Genomic DNA, 16241 nt, shown 5'->3' on the forward strand with positions numbered 1-16241 from the left:
GATAACTTTGATCCAGTCTTTAACTGTCCTGGTACTTAAAAGGACTTTCCAAATATGTAGCCTGTTCTTTTTGACTGTAAATTAAGATTTTTCTTTTTCTTGTCCTTCTACAACTGGGTACAAAAGGCCATTGGTGACCATCTTCTTCACAATAATCTTCAGATGTCCTACTATTTTCCCCAGTCTTCTCTTCTCTAGACTAAACAAATAAAACTTTTTTGAAATATGCCTCATAAATCTTACTTTCCAAAAACATTTTCAATCATGTGTTCTCCTATGGATTCCCCTTCACCTGAAAATTGAAATAATTTTCCTTTTGTAGAAGTTATTTTAACAGAGATCAAATAATTTTATTCACTGATTTTTATTCTGGCAATTTTGCATGTTCTTTGATTTTGCTTCATCTGTAAACTAGGTAGTATCCATACTACTTGCAATTTTATGGAACTGTAGAGCAGTAGGCCCCACACACCCTTGAAATAAAATACACCTCTACATCTCTTCAGTAAGTTTTTTTGTAAATCAATAATGACAATTTTCTTTGTATACAAAGTAAGTAACTTTTTCTTATTTTTTCCTTTGCTTCAAAAAATGGATACACCAGGGATTTTTGTATATCTTCTTGGTTTTACATTTAACAGCTGAAACAAGAATTATATTATTCTTAATAAATAAGTAGATGGATGGATGGACAGACAGGCATAAATCCAGTTTTCCTTTGAGAATCAAGCATAATAGAAGGGAGATTTGACTCAGCCCATATCTCTGTCTATTGTCTCAAAATAGGTAATGTCTGCTGAAACAGAATTAGAAGGATGTTGGTAGGTGAAGTACACTAGGAATCTCTTTTTGATAATTACACAAGTTTGATGATTACTAGTTTGTGGTAAAAATATGTCACGTTTTGCATTATTTTCAATGAGTTTTGCATGAATGAAGAAGAAATATTGTGGAACAAGAGAAGTAAAACAGAGGATTTAAGATAATAACAGATCAATTCTGCAGCAACTATCTGTATTCACATTTACTCCCAAATGCCTGCAGTTAGAGAACCCAGTCTCTTTACTTTTTTTTAACCACAGATGGTTTATTCCAGGAATCTTCAATTTATTTCCTTGTAAAGAAGGTGGCTGGGGTGAGGGGGGAGGTGAGGGGAGGTGGAGAAGAAGTCATAAACTGCAGACCAGTTTATGACATTTAGACCACATTTTCCATTTATTTTCTCTACTTCACTTGCACAGACTATGCAACTATGCAATAATCACATATCAAAGTTCTTCTCAGAAGTGGTTTCTACAGTTTGGTTTGGCTTTTTATTATTCATATTGTTTATTCATAGAGTACTTTCATAATGAATTTCTGAAATGTAGTAGTTGTTCTTTGTAATCTAGTTAATTTATCAATAGGCAAAATATTCCTAAGTGTGCTCTCAACAGGCTAAATGAGTAAATAGGCTGAAGGACTCCTCACAGCACTATACTCCTGCTCAGAGCCACCCAATCTCCATCTCTACCCTTCAGCCAAACTTCTGAATGCAGTTATCTCCTCCTTCCCATACTTCAATTCAGCTTCCAGCAGCTCCTAAAATCTATGTCCCCCCACTTCCTCAGGAAACATTGACAGGCAATCCTTCAACAAGTGATTATTTAAGCTGGAGTGATGGGTATGGAATGTGATCACAACGAACAGAGATGCAGCCTATGAAGATTTTTCTAGCAGCCCCCTCCTATCTGCCATAAGATTTTTCAGAATCTCTTTTTGCAGAAGTCTTGAAGCAACTCTACCTCAAAACAGGAACTACCAGTTCTGGCAGTTCAGACATTAGGTTTAGCATATATAATGTACTCCAGAGAGAAGTGGATAACTTCAAATATTTTGTTTGGCTGTTTCATGTAATTTTCTAAAACTATACTTAAGGGCATCACAATATTGTAATTTTATATAATTCACCTGTGTTTCCAAAATAGAAGGTCATTATAAGAAAGAAACTTCTTTATATGCATCTAAGTATGTAATATGTGTAACAGATTTGCTTTGTTATTCTCTATTTATGTGCATCTAATTCCAGTTTCTTATATTATTCATTGATATTCTCTTCCTTCTTTTAATGTAGTGTCTAGTATTGGAAAAAACATAATCCTACTGATGTAAAGCAAGTCAAATGTACAGATTTGTACATTCATACTATAAAAGGGATTTTTCATACTGCAGTTCCCTACTGTGTTGCACATCCGGCCCATGGCAATATGGTAAAGCCAGATCAGCCAGTCTGTTCCTCCAGAAAAGCTGCCTGCATTTCTGCTTCTCCAAATGCTAAATCTACAGGCGAATTTACACTGATTTGTTGTTATGATGGTCTATTTTCTTACCAGTGTTCCATTAAGAATAATTTCATATTAAGAAATGTTTCCAAATCCCTACACTTAATCTTACTTCTCAAACTCTTGGCTATTTTCCTTTGATCTATAGCATCCTACAGTTTTGCCCAATTTCTTCCATTTATGTACTTTATGTCCTCAGCACTCACCAGAGTAGCTGACTGCTTTCAAAATATTTATTTATTTTTATTTGAGCTGTTTATTTCCTCTCTTTACGTCTAAGTGACTTAAAAGACAATACTCAACTGAACGCTAATTGATCATGGTCCAGCATTGTCTGATGTGCCACATTTTCCTTTCCTTTTTTATTTTCTGTCTTCAGACTTAAGCAGTTAATCCCAGGTCACAAAGCAGTCCATGAAAGTAATTTCATTTTCCCTTTTTGTGCAGTTTTTCCTGCACATAGTTTTCTACAACCTGTAAAATTAGAAATTACTATGTGAATAACTGGTGGCCTCACAGGTCAAAAGGTGACCCGGAACCTAATGGTAATTATATCACATACTGAACACCTGTCCAAGTAAAACAGAGATTGCACTCATTCTGCATATTGGGTTTTTTGAAAACTGTATAAATATTCAGTAGAGCCCTTATTCCATCCTGTGCATGATGAGATGACTTTTATATGCCCACTTCAGCATCAGCTCCTTCTCAAAAGTCTCAGAATAAAATACCACAAGGATATTTCAGGCTTTTATCCTACAAGGTAGATGGGACCCAAACTGCATTTTATTAGTGAACAAAATCTATTTACCCAAATGGTCCTATGGCGAGTTCTTTACTGTAACCTTGCTTATCTTAAAAAGAATATTCAGTCATCTAACAGGCTTTCAAGTTTCCATGTTAAAATACTTCCACATCAGATAAGTACTGTTTTCCCTTCTATTGCCCTATGACTTTCTTAAATTGCCAATTTTGTCAGATTTTTCAGATTTTCTATTTTCCTTTTAATTGTTACGTATTATATCCAAATGTAATACATTAATTGAAACTTCTGGTCAAGAAATAGTAGTCTGTAAGATTACTGGTTTTCATGCCATTGCATTTTTGATTTAGAGCAAACTAGTACAATTGTAATTACTGCCAACTGGATGTAGTTCCTAAGGTTACATCTGTCTTACTGAGCTGCAGAGGGCTCAGGCACATACTTGAGCTCAACCATGTGATAATCCACACCCTTTAACTGTTTGCCTGCCCTTTGGTGTGCTTTTGGCCGAGGACAACAAGCACTCAGGTAAAATACTGCAGGATTTGAGGAATAGCATCGGTTAGGGAATCTTCTAATAGGCAGTACAAATGAGGCTACCCTGGCTCAGGAGAGCAGGTGGCTTAGCCAGGCAAATGTGAGCTGTAGTTTGCTACCGGCTCTTGACTGGGCTGTGGTGCATTTTCTTTGCTATGTGACCTAAGAAATTAAATGCAGCCAAAAACTGGTAGAGAGAGATACCTTCATTTGATGCCAGTCACAAACCTGCACAGAGGACTGAGCTGTTAGTAAGGGTGAAGGACAGACCAGCGTTAGGCTGACTGTGACTTCCCCAGAGCTGGCAAATTCTCAGCCTGTGAGTAGGAATGGATCTTGGCTACCTGGTGCTACCTCCAGTGAGCAGAAGGGCACAGAATCTGGAACCCTTCATATTTTTAGAAACTTTTCTGTATTCTCAATTACCATTATTTTTCACTGTTTCTTCAATTATCTTTTCAAATAAATGATCTGATTCATAGACAGTGGTCTTAAGACTTCCTTTTATTCAGTATTATTCTATGGGGAAAAAAAAAAAAAAACTGCTCAAGAAACTTGAAAAAAATCTGCTTTCCTGTATTCCTTTAAGATTTTCACATACTTTCAGAATATATTAGCAAAATTATACTAATTAAGTGGATAATTAGGCTTTCTTAGATAGCATCACATGGTCTGAGCTCTCTTTCTGTTCTTTCTTTGCATGATGGCAAATTTAAAGTTCTCCTTTCCAGTTCCGTTTCCTTTTCTCCAACTTTATACTTCACTAAACATTTTTTCACAGTGGAATCTCTCTTATTCTATTGCAATGTTACTCTGAACCAGCTTTTTGCTATTACTGTTCAAAATCATTCTGTCAGTCTTTCTGTCAGTGATTTTCACAGTATGTTTACACTTTTTCTGGTCTTTTTATTAAAGCAGAAGTATTGTACAGTCATAAGGTCTTCATGTTAGATATAGTATCTCCTTTTCTCCTGATCACTATCAGATCCAGTACTGAATTAACTCTCATTACTTCTTCCAGTTGTTTAAGTACCATACAAAAATCCTGTAACCTATTTTGAAGCACCTCTTGCACATAACTCAAATTCCTCTTTTACAGCTTTTCATACATTTCCACATATATAGCAATATATGTATGTATACCATTAATATAATACATGTGTGTATATATACATATATATATATAAAATAATCATGGAGACCCTCATAGGCCCTAGAGAAAAATCAAACAAATCAAACCTTCAATACAATCTTCATGGATTTTGCTTCTTCCATTTTAATTTGTGAAATTATTTCTGTGTCTGCCAGCCATGTGATCTGCAGAATCTGCAAGCAGGGTGATTACTTTATAAATTGTTTTCCTCACTTTATATTCCTTATATAGCTACAGATAGTAGCTATTATATTCTGTTTATGTCTTAGCCAGGCCTGTTTCTAATGCAATCAGAGAACAATTCTTGGAATTTGTAGTGGTATTGCATCTTCAAGACCACCTGTACCTAAGCTGTATTCAGAAAGACCTATTTTTTCATTATTATTTCCTGCAGGACTTTATAGATTATGTTTTCACATCTTAATGTAGCAATTTACTCAAATTTATTCTCCTCTAGCAAATGTTTCCCTCTGGTTACACTTACTCATTTGTTGAAATATCTTTCCTGTTTTGTTAGTATTTTCAGTTATGCTTTCCTTACTGTTCCTAATAGATTTAAAAATAAAGACATTTTAACTCAAATATCTCAAATCAAAAATACACAAAGTTGAGTGTAGAAATAATCTTATCATCAACCTACAAGTCTGAATTTTAGATTAGTAGTGTTATCAAAAAAAGCAATAGTTTTGTGACTTAAGCTACACCAATACAGTACTCTCAAAACTACTTTTCTAAAACTGTGCTAAGTCAGTTTGATGTACTTCCTTCTAACAATAATATGCCACTGTTAGAATTGTATTATTTTTCATGATGAGCAAGGCCTTAGTCCATAGCAACTCTACTGTAAAATGAATATGAGTATTGAGTCATAGATTATTTCAGGATCTGTATTGCCTTATATTGTTAATAGAAAGGACAAATCTTTAGCAACCAGTAGTGACTTAAATGTATGCTGTCAATTTGCATCATTTGAGGGTATACTGCAGAAAGGCCCATCAGGTTTTACTTGGGTTTTAATATTCTTCTGTTTTCTATGGATAATTTTCTTATCGTTTTTCTTTATAAATTTAGTTGCAGCCAATGCAACAGAATTTTGGCAAAAACTTCCTGCTTCTACTGTTCAACATAAACTCCTCATTGGTGTAATCATTTTAGAGATTCTGAATTTCCTTTGCTTTCTAATAATTGCCTGCAATATCGTCCTCATGCTCAGTACACATATCTGGCAAAGGTGTTTTGTTAATGGCCTCCAAATTATGCAAAGTCCTGCAGGTAACTACACTAGATAAAAACTTTTAGGCACCATAAATGACTCTCACTCAGACCTCCAAAAATTTTCTAGTATATTGCTATTATTAGCGCCATTATTTTTGCCTATTATTGTAGGGATCAGAAGAGGCTACAGAATAATATTTTACACGTATAAAGCAAAAGTTCTGAACATCACTGTTTATGTTCTATCATGGCATTCATTTTACTGCAATCCAAATAATTTAGATTATCTAAACTTAGTATACCTAATAAAATATGTAGGTATCTATCCCATAAAAAACATTAACTATTATTCAGTATTTCTGCTACAGCACAGCATGATTTTCAAAAATTCTCCTGATTTTATGCATGTATAGTTTTTAGTTGTCTTTTTCAAAAAATTCTATCTCCTTATATTGCTATCAGTACAAGGCACTCTTTCCAATAGCATTTTTCTTTATATGCTAACAAAACTGAAAACATTTGCCATTTATGAACACAGCATGGTTTCATTCATGCTCTTTTTAAGTTAGCATTCCTATATGGAACAAGTACCATAAGTCTTTATTTTTACAGGAATGATTATCTCTGTCTATAGTTACCATTCCAATGATGTAGGAAGCAAGGTACTTTGATCCTCTGAAGGCATATGTATAATAAAAAAACCTAAACGTTGTTATGAATTGTTAAGTTTCTTCTCTGCTTTACTGGAAGTCCTAAAATAGCAGATCCATCCAGCGTTTAGAAGTAAATATATTCTTGGGTATATATGATCATGCTCAAGGCAATATTCTAGGCAAATGGATGCAAACATGAGAAAAAAGGAATAAGTATTGGACCAAGAGTTAGGAGAGACCAGGGTAGAAAGAAACCACAAACTTAGGTTAACAAAAGGAACAAATAAGGGGAGAAGACAGAACTCAAAAGAAGGAGAGATCTTTAACAGGTATAACAAAAAACTATTACCAGAGGGAGAAAAAAAATAAGTGGACCTTTTAATAATTACCAAACAGAAAAAGAAATTTCACCTTTTATTAAGTCAGACTTTACCAGTATGCAACTTTGCAAGTCTACCCCACATTTTGCAAATGAGCCATGTAGGACTCAGTTGTTAAAATAAAGACTAATGCTGTATTTTATTAAACTTTTATGTCTTTAATATGGATTTTATACTATTCACATTTAATTTTACATTTCTACAAACATCTTTAAGTTACAGTTACATTGGGAAACCAACACATTTTATATGAAGGCAGAATAACAATATTTTTTGACCACTCAAACCATTAAAAAATTCATGAGTACCATAGTCTTGTTTTTCTATGTCTTCATTACAATACTATCAGTCAAGAAAATACTGGTATCAGCATCAAAGAAAGGGCCAGCAATCTTCCACATCAGAAGTTAAGATAATACTTTCAACATGGAAAGTAGGATCGTCAGAGAGGTAGCAAGTGAAAAGCTTCAGAAAAGATGGCAGCTGTAGAGAGTCAGGAAAAAAAAAAGAAAATAAAAACAGGGAAAGATAACAAGATTGAAAAGGACAGGAAAAAAACAATATGCAGGAAATGGCAGCATAAACACTCGTGTTTATTCATATTAGAAACAGTACAAGAACACTGACGGAAAAGGTGAGGAATAAGACAGCCATTCTTAGAGAGGTCTAATGACAAGATCTACTGCGGTATGAAATGCTCAGTTATTTCTCAATGAAGGTGATAGGCCAGTCACTTAACTTTTAGTTTGAACTAGTCACTTAGGAGCAGGATTCCTGTGAAGTCAGCAAAATAAAATGGGCACCTCCAGAGGGCGATTCATCCCATCCTAAGATTTGAATCTTAGGCTCTGAATCACATATTTGAAATGTAATTAATTTTGTGAAGTTCACTAGTACTTATTAATCTAGCATTTTATCTTCAAGATTAATATTTATGGATAACAACATCTGGATTAAAATAATAAGTGATTCAGCATATTTTCAACTTCCTTTAATCTGAACAAGGAAAATTTACTAATGACTTTCATCTGCACAGAACATGTAATAGATTTGTACTGCATAATATTTTTTACTACTCAATAGTACTTGTGTGCAATACACTGAACATAAAAATCAAGTCTGACCCAAATAAAAGTTTGCTTTTCTGTTAGAACTAATTATATACTACTGGGCTTTAAGTTTATCTGCTGTAAATAAAAATTTAAGCTTAATATCACTGGAATTCTCTATTCCAAACTTTAAGACAAAATTAATTAAAGATCACATTTAACTGATTCTTAAAATGGCACAGCTGATATTTCAGTAATTTGTTACTAAATATAGTAAATACTGCTGTGAAAAAGTGCTGAAATCCAATGTCATGGTCATGGAGACATAATGGTTATTTTAAACTAACTATAATTAAATAAAAGAGTCATGGGGAAGGGCTGGTTTTAAAGTTGGTATACAGCCCACTCTGTGCATGAAACTTCAGTGTGGAACTGGTCTGTGGAAACAACCTCTTCATACCACCTTCACCACTTGCCAGCCCAGATGCAAAGCCAAGACTGTGTGCTTACAGAACAGCAGTACCAAAGCATAAATAATCAGAGAAGGGAATGGGAAAGTGAGCTTTCCTCCTGGGCAGTGATCTGGGGGCTGGAAGGCACCAAATGGACAGCTCACTGTTGGCATGGAAATCTGTCAATACAGAAAGTCTGAGAGACAAAGTGCTGGGATTGGAGTAGTCTTCCACTATTAACTATTTCAGAATACAGTCATCTTGCTATTGCCTATTACATGAGGACAACACAGAGCTGCCAGTTACAATGCAATTAAAAAGACATCTTTAAAATCTAAATATACTTGAAATGGGATTTACATGATCTAAACCATTCTAGAATCATGCAACATTAAATAGTGTAACATCAATGCAAAACAACATAACAGCAAGGGCTTAACTATAAAATAGACCAAAAAGTCTCTTATTTAGAACTTCTAAAAATTTTCTCTGCATTTAATTTCATTTCCTTTTAAGAATAAAGAGTACAATTATGTTAGTTTTTCTGTATTCATATCTTTACTGGGTGCCCTTAAAAACTGCTGCCCAGTGACACAGACATGGCATAGGAATGGGAACCCAATCACACAGCAATTTATAGCATAGTTCCTATGCTGACCTATCTCTATCAGCCGAAATTATTACACTACATTCCAAAAAGTAGATGCTACCATTCCAAAATTAATTGTGAACTGGCACCATAAGACCTCTCCCTGCCCCACCCATTTTCACTCTCTGTCCCCTTTTAGAGGGGCTGTTATTCTGCCATCCATCAGCTCAGAGCTCAGTTACACTGAAGTGTTGCTCAGGTGAACAGTTAAAAAGTTTTACATGTACCACTGAATGAATGTACAAAAATGGGAGATCCTGATCTCTGTAGTTAAATGGGTTTTTGCATGGTAATTCATGAAGACCAGTTATAGTCACTGTATGAATATTTGTTAATTGCTTAGTTTAAAAAGTATAGGATTTCCCTAAAAATATACTCTTGCTATAATACTATATATACTTATGGGAATCATGCAGAAAATAAGCACATACATGAACAAATTACTGAATGAAACTTTTTTTTTTGCAATTTCCTAACTTATTTTATTTTATTACAGCTTATGGATGAAATCCACACTGATGTCTGACCTGTAATGAGTGCCAATGTAAGTAATCCATTGTTCTACAGCTACATTTGGTTATGAATTGATTGACTTTGAAAATAAAACCTGCTAATTAGCTGTTACTCAGCAGGATTAGGCAATTTCAGTACTATTACAATTAGGTTTCACATAGAAATTCTGACACTCTTTACTGTTACTGCCTGCCTGCTTGTGCCTTTTCCCAAATGCTAGTGACTAGAATTAACAGAAACATATATTTTAAAAATGGTTTTGACTTTTTTCATGACTAATAGTAGGGTTTAAAGACTAACTTGGGAAGACAAACATTGGGGTGGTCATAATTTCAGCAGGATAATGAATTTTGTGATTCAGGTTGGTCCTGAAAGTCAATTTAAAGCCTTCCTTAGAAGTGACTGTGCTAAAATAAAAATGCACCGGGAGTAAAGTACAGCTCAGAACAGCAGTTAGAAAGCTGAAGTCTCACTCTGTTTTCCATGAAAGCACAAAGTATAACATATCTGAGCACTATACAAAAAATATTACTGGAAATACTCACCTGACTCTTCTCTTTCACCCTATTATTTCTCCTATGCTCATTAAGTTTTTTTAATCTTTTCTTCTGTAAAGGAGAATAATTTCCTTCTCCCCATTTCAGTTTCTTTCTATGCTTTTTCCTACTCACCTGCAGAGTTTCTGGAATTCCAGAATTTAAAAGAGCTATGGATCCAATCCTGGGGTTAAAGACCAAATTCTGAAAGCTGTAGCATGGCTGAAGATCAATAACTTAGATTTTAAGTGTTTGTGTTCTCTTACTTCCAGCAAAGATATAAAAACACTAGAATAAAGTTCAGAAATGAATCTATTTAGATAACTGTAACCTTAGGATGAGATCATCATTCTGTAAAGAGCTTTGCTTATACAGCAAAACATAACAATTTCTATAAATTTGAACGATATCATTATCTCTGATACCTTCTTTTCGTGTTTAGCTGTTATGAGAAGGGCATGTCCACTTCTCTCCTTTAGTGCCATTCTAAATGATGCACACTGTGCTTTAACAAATTAAATGATTCATATCTTTAAATGTTTATAACCATCTTATTATAAGATATTTAGGAGATAAAAACAGCAAGAGCTAAGACTAACATCTTGTACACAAATATAAGTATTTTCTGTCCTGTAACAATTAATAAACAACATTTATTACTTTCATCCATGACATACATTTTTAAATGCCAGGTCTTGTAAACATAAAATCCATCTGTATAGAATTTTTTCAAGTAGCTTAATAGCCACAATGTCAAATGTTGTTTCACACATAGTATCAACATTTGATGTTGCATTGACACAGTAACAAGAAGCCAGCTCAGTGTAAGTTACTTTGTAGAAGATAGTGCCAGAACTTCAAGGTGTTACTTCTCAGGAATCATGAACTCCGGCAGTCTTTAAAGATAAAATGACATATGACAAAAAATAAAAGTAAAGCCAATTTTTAGGGACCAATGTTGACTAAGTAAAAGAATGATCTCTATATCCAGTATAGAAATCTGACCAAGAGAGAAACACAAAATTAGTTTCCTTTTAAAATAACATACCCTCTTAGAAAAAACACTAAACCAACCCAACACCCCCCACCCCAAAAGTATGCTTTTTTTACTATTGTTACGGTGATTTTGATACATAATCTATTTGTATGGTCATGTGCTGACAGGATTATTAATTATTGAGTTCCAAACTTGAGCAGAAACCACGTATCTTGTTAGCTAAGTTTAGTCATAGACGTAAGTGTGCAATCATAATCAATATTGAGAAGGAAAACTGTTAAATTAAAGCTGAAGACTTATGAAAAGATCAGTGCCAAAAAAAGCCCACTGCATTTTAAAAAAACTTTTCATTTAAGGGTATGTCCTATGACATTGCTTTCAGTCTTTCTGCAGACTCTTTATTCTTCATTAACAACTTTTTAGGGATCGGCAAAATAATAATTATGAAAAGCAATCCCACTGTCTATAAGCTTCAACTTAACACCAGTAGGTGTAATAATCCACTGGATTAATTTATTGTTAGGAAGATCATAGATCACAGAAAAATGCAAAAGAAAGTGACCAGGCTTCAGAAATCCAAGACTTTTTTCCTTCTGTTTAGTAAGACAAACATTATCCAGAAGTCATAACTCATCATGTGGAAAAATCCATCATGTTCTTATGAGTTACATAGGAAGGGGGAAAAGGAATAAATGAATTCATCTACACTCAGCAGATTTCGAATGATGGGACATGTCCCACTTGGAGAAGATGCCAACTCTACATTGTAAAGGAGAAGCATTACCATTGTGCAGCCAGCTTTCCACAGCACCTCATTTGAATCATTTTGTATTCACTGGTGAGGCCATGCTGCCAGTACTGTGTTCAGTCTGGGACTCCTTGCTACAAGAAGGACATGGAGGTGCTGGAGCATCAGAGAAGGGCAAGGGAACTGGGGAAGGGTCTGGATCTCAAGTCCTGTGAGGAGCAGCTGAGGGAGCTGAAGTTGTTCAGCCTGGAGAAAAGGAGACTCAGGGGAGACCTTATCACTCTCTACAACTGCCTGAAAGGAGTGGTGGAGCCAGGTGGGGGTCAGTCTCTTCTCCCAGGTAGTAACCAGTGACAGGATAAGAGGAAAGGGCCTCAAGTTGCTCCAGAGAAGGTTTAGATTGGATATTAGGAAACATTTCTACACTGAGAGGGTTGTTAAGCACCAGAGCAGGTTGTCCAGGGCATTTAAAAGACATGTGGACACAACACTTAGGGACACAATTTAGTGGTGGACTTTTACTGTTAGGTTTATAGTTAACTTGACAATCTTAAGGGCCTTTTCCAGTCTAAATGATTCTATTCTGTGATTCATTTGTCCATCTGCATCTGCAGTGCAGAACTCCACAGACAGGAGGCTGAAGAAAGTATAATGGGACAGAAGACAAGTTTTAGATGTAAAAGATTTATAGGACCATTTATACCTTTGCATGTAATTGTTCCTGGAGTAAGCAGGAAAGTAGGTTTTCCACGTAAAAGGGAAAGAAACTGGAGAAGAAGCTGAGGTTCCAGAAGACAGGTAAGGGTGTAGCTAGGAAAAGTGTGGTGTGAGCTAGACTCAGATAGAGAGCTGTAGCCATGGTCTCTAGTAAAGTGACATTCAACTGATCTCAGTGTATTTATCCAACTGTGATCTTTCCAACTCTTATTGAACCCCCTTCTCTGATACCTATTCTGAATTCTTCATTCTTATGCACTTATCCTCAGACCTAACAATACCCCATCACTGCTTCTATGCCCATATGCCTTGCCTGGACTCATAAATCCCTCTCTCCTGTCACTCACAGGTAAACTCAGGAAACCACATTTCCTGAGAAATTTACAGCAGAAATCACTCTCTCCTTCTTCACAAGTTGCTTTCTTGTACAAGGCAAAGATTCCCCTCAATCTCATATTCAGCTTGTAGCTCAAGCCTGACCAAAGACAACATCAGAATCATGTAAGCTAGCAACAGGTATTTAGCAAGATAATATAAAAACAAGCACAATCCCCCTTATTACCACATTTGTATCAAAAGACATGAGTAAGAAAAATAAAACATAAAAAGGTTAAACAGAGCACCTGTCAGCTTGCTTTATCCTTTTAAGAAAACCATTGTCAGTATTTGTTTCTAGTATTTTGTTTAAATTTCATACAATACATTACAGTGATTTTAGATCAGACAATATTTTTTTTAAGATAAACAAATTTATACCACTTGAATACAGCTTATTGTTCAGTGTACTTCAGACTTGACACCACCACAATTCCGAACAAAAATATGCATAGAAGGTTGGAAAAGCTAACATCTCTGCAAATTACTTATGGATGTGCTTGTGTGGTACTCAGGACAATGGGAAGTAAACTATGTCAAGGGCAACTAAAAGCAATGATAATATAAATATTTTATGATGCTGGAAAAATTTCAATAGTAAGAAAAAGTAATAAGAGACATGATATGAAGACAAAGAAGCTTTTTACAATGTAAAATTATCATTCAGGGAAATAAAAGAAGTTGGTCAAATACAACTGTGATTTTGAAGAAGTAACAAATAGGTAATAAGATATGCTAATAGTTGTAAGGAAAGTTTATGCCCTTTAATAACGACAGAAGGGAAAATTCTAAAATCTGTTTTTCTGGCAATGAGAAATCAGGCTTTAATTCAAAGAAGGATGTATATTGTAGTGTAGAGGAGTTGACAAGTTTATTTTTGTCACATGAAGACCCAAGACTTGAAAAAAATCATACTTACTTACCAGAAAATGAAATCTGCTAGTTGGGAATATATATCAAAAGCAGGACTAGTGAAGAATTTCAGGGATACTCAAAGACAATATGATGATTCAGAACCCCATACATCTGTTACTGGGGAAGGCTTGATGAGGACAGAAGAGTTAATGCTGCCAGACTACTTTTCCTGGCTCCTTTCTGGGCACCTCTTGCTGTTGCTTCTTGTGGAGAGACATGCAACGTACCTAAAATGAGAAGGTAGGGAGTGCTCTCCACTTTTTCATACACTCCAGAACATTGGCTCCCACTTTGTTTTGAGCAACAGATCATTATCAGCCCTCAGCAATTTTCAAAAGCCATCGCACACCCATCTGATCAAACTTTTAATTGGAAACACTATTTAAAGCACAGTTATGGTTTAGCCAAACAGATGTTCAATTCACCATAGCCTTGGAGTCCACTAGAAATTTGCAGACAACAGCTTGGAAACAATTCCAGCTGTTGAAAAGGTACAATGATGTCTTCTACTCCATCCCTGGCTCCAGACCTTCTGGTTGCTACATGAAATATTTCTGCTTCTTTATCTGATTTCCCCTGGGATTAATTTTAGGGCCTGCGACTGCTCTTAGCTTCTGCAGTAGCCGTACACTGGCATTTGCCATTGCCCACAGATTTGTGAACAGTAGAAGTAAAACTGATCTGCACATCCATAATATTGCTACTGCTAGAAAAAGGAACAATAAAAAAATCTACAAATTTAAGAAAATGGGAACATTATATACTTGATTCATGTTTAAAAATTTATCATCAATCAATGAGGACAACAAACTTATTTACAGATCCAGAATTATTTTAAGAAATTAACAGAAGCTGCTAAATATCCATCCGAACACCAGTGAGGTGGCTTGAGAGCCCTAGTTTCTCACAGCAGCAAGACCTTACCTATCACTTTAACAGTGATATTCCAACCCTGTAGCAGGCAGGAACTCCAAGTTCAGAACACATACTTTAAGCTCATTTGGGCTATGAAACTCTGAGAAAACATGGAGAAAGAATCTTCTCTTCATTTTGCAGCCCCTGCTGTTAAAAAGAACAGCTACATGTCCCTTCCTTCCTTCCTGACACGACTGGTCACAGCCTGCTGGGCTCACAGTTTATGAGCTGATGGCTGCTGTAATCCAACAGCCACTGCCTCTCTCTGATGACAGATTCAGCTGAACAGCGGGGTCAGCGATATCTGGCCACTGTGACAGCCACGGCTCCTGGATCACCACAGGTCCTGCTGTGAGATCCTTCTGCAGCTCTTCAGGGTCAACATTAGGTCTGCCTCCAACTGTGAATATTTTCCTTTTATCATCTGCAATATTTACAATTGCACTTTTCCAGACTGTTTAGGAACAGGTGGACCAGCAAAGGTGCCAGTACAAACCTCTGTGAGAGGGCAGTGTAAAACTGCCCATTAGTCCCTATACTGTTCCTTATCTCCTAATCTTTACTAATCCACAAAGAATTTTGACTCCCTACATCATTTTGTTAACAGTCTTCAGTTACAGAACTTTTTAAAAACTTTTGGCTCATTTTTCCTGTGCATCTGGAAATGACACTTTCAAATAACTAGCAAAGCTCCAAGACAAAACTATTTGTACAAAAACCATGATAGTTTCTATTATACCTACCCACGTTCCTATAGACAGTACGCTTTATCACAATCACTGGCATTTTGTCTGTCATGGTAGCCTGATTTTTTGTCCATTAGTTCATGACCATCCTTAAAACCCTTTTTAAAACTAGGGTCACATTTGTTACTTTCCATTCCTTTATTATTAAGGCTAATTTAAGTACCAGATTACACAACACAGTTCATGGTTTGCTCACCAATTTAATTTCTGAATTTTTCTAGGACTACTGAATGAACAGCATTTATTGGGCAATTTATTAATGTATATTCAATCAATTTGATTAAAAGCCTTTTACTGAGATATCAAATCTAACTATTCCCTTTAAAAACAATTTTTATTTGGGGATGTCCCTAATCATCCTGTCATAAACCTTGCCAGTGCAATGAGTTCAATTTCTTTCTATAATGGCTTTGTCTTTCTCCTTAACCACAACTATCTTTTAATCTCACCTCTCTTCTAGCAAAATTTACACTGGAAAAAGATAGGGTTTGGTTTTTAGAATTTTAGCCCATTGCATTTCAAAATCTTTCTGTTCTGCCTCATACTAGGTCTACATTTGCCAGAATTGTGCTGTTTTCTGCTTTGCTTGCTTGGATTTTGCTTTTTA

General features: G+C 35.4%; 2 long non-coding RNA genes across 7 annotated transcripts in view; one reads left to right on the top strand and one right to left on the bottom strand.

The window, feature by feature from the left end:
• LOC137469422 (uncharacterized) overlaps window positions 1-16241 on the bottom strand; it is a 75105-nt gene that overhangs the window by 53452 nt on the left and 5412 nt on the right. For all 6 annotated transcript variants that reach the window (XR_010996492.1, XR_010996496.1, XR_010996494.1 and 3 more), the window contains exon 3: window positions 10882-11117. This is a non-coding gene — a long non-coding RNA (uncharacterized lncRNA). The remainder of the gene's footprint in view (window positions 1-10881; window positions 11118-16241) is intronic.
• LOC137469423 (uncharacterized) overlaps window positions 1-16241 on the top strand; it is an 86306-nt gene that overhangs the window by 17610 nt on the left and 52455 nt on the right. Inside the window, exon 2 of the long non-coding RNA XR_010996498.1 lies at window positions 9669-9716. This is a non-coding gene — a long non-coding RNA (uncharacterized lncRNA). The remainder of the gene's footprint in view (window positions 1-9668; window positions 9717-16241) is intronic.

Source organism: Anomalospiza imberbis, chromosome 2, assembly GCF_031753505.1.
Source record: "Anomalospiza imberbis isolate Cuckoo-Finch-1a 21T00152 chromosome 2, ASM3175350v1, whole genome shotgun sequence".
NCBI lineage: Eukaryota > Metazoa > Chordata > Aves > Passeriformes > Viduidae > Anomalospiza > Anomalospiza imberbis.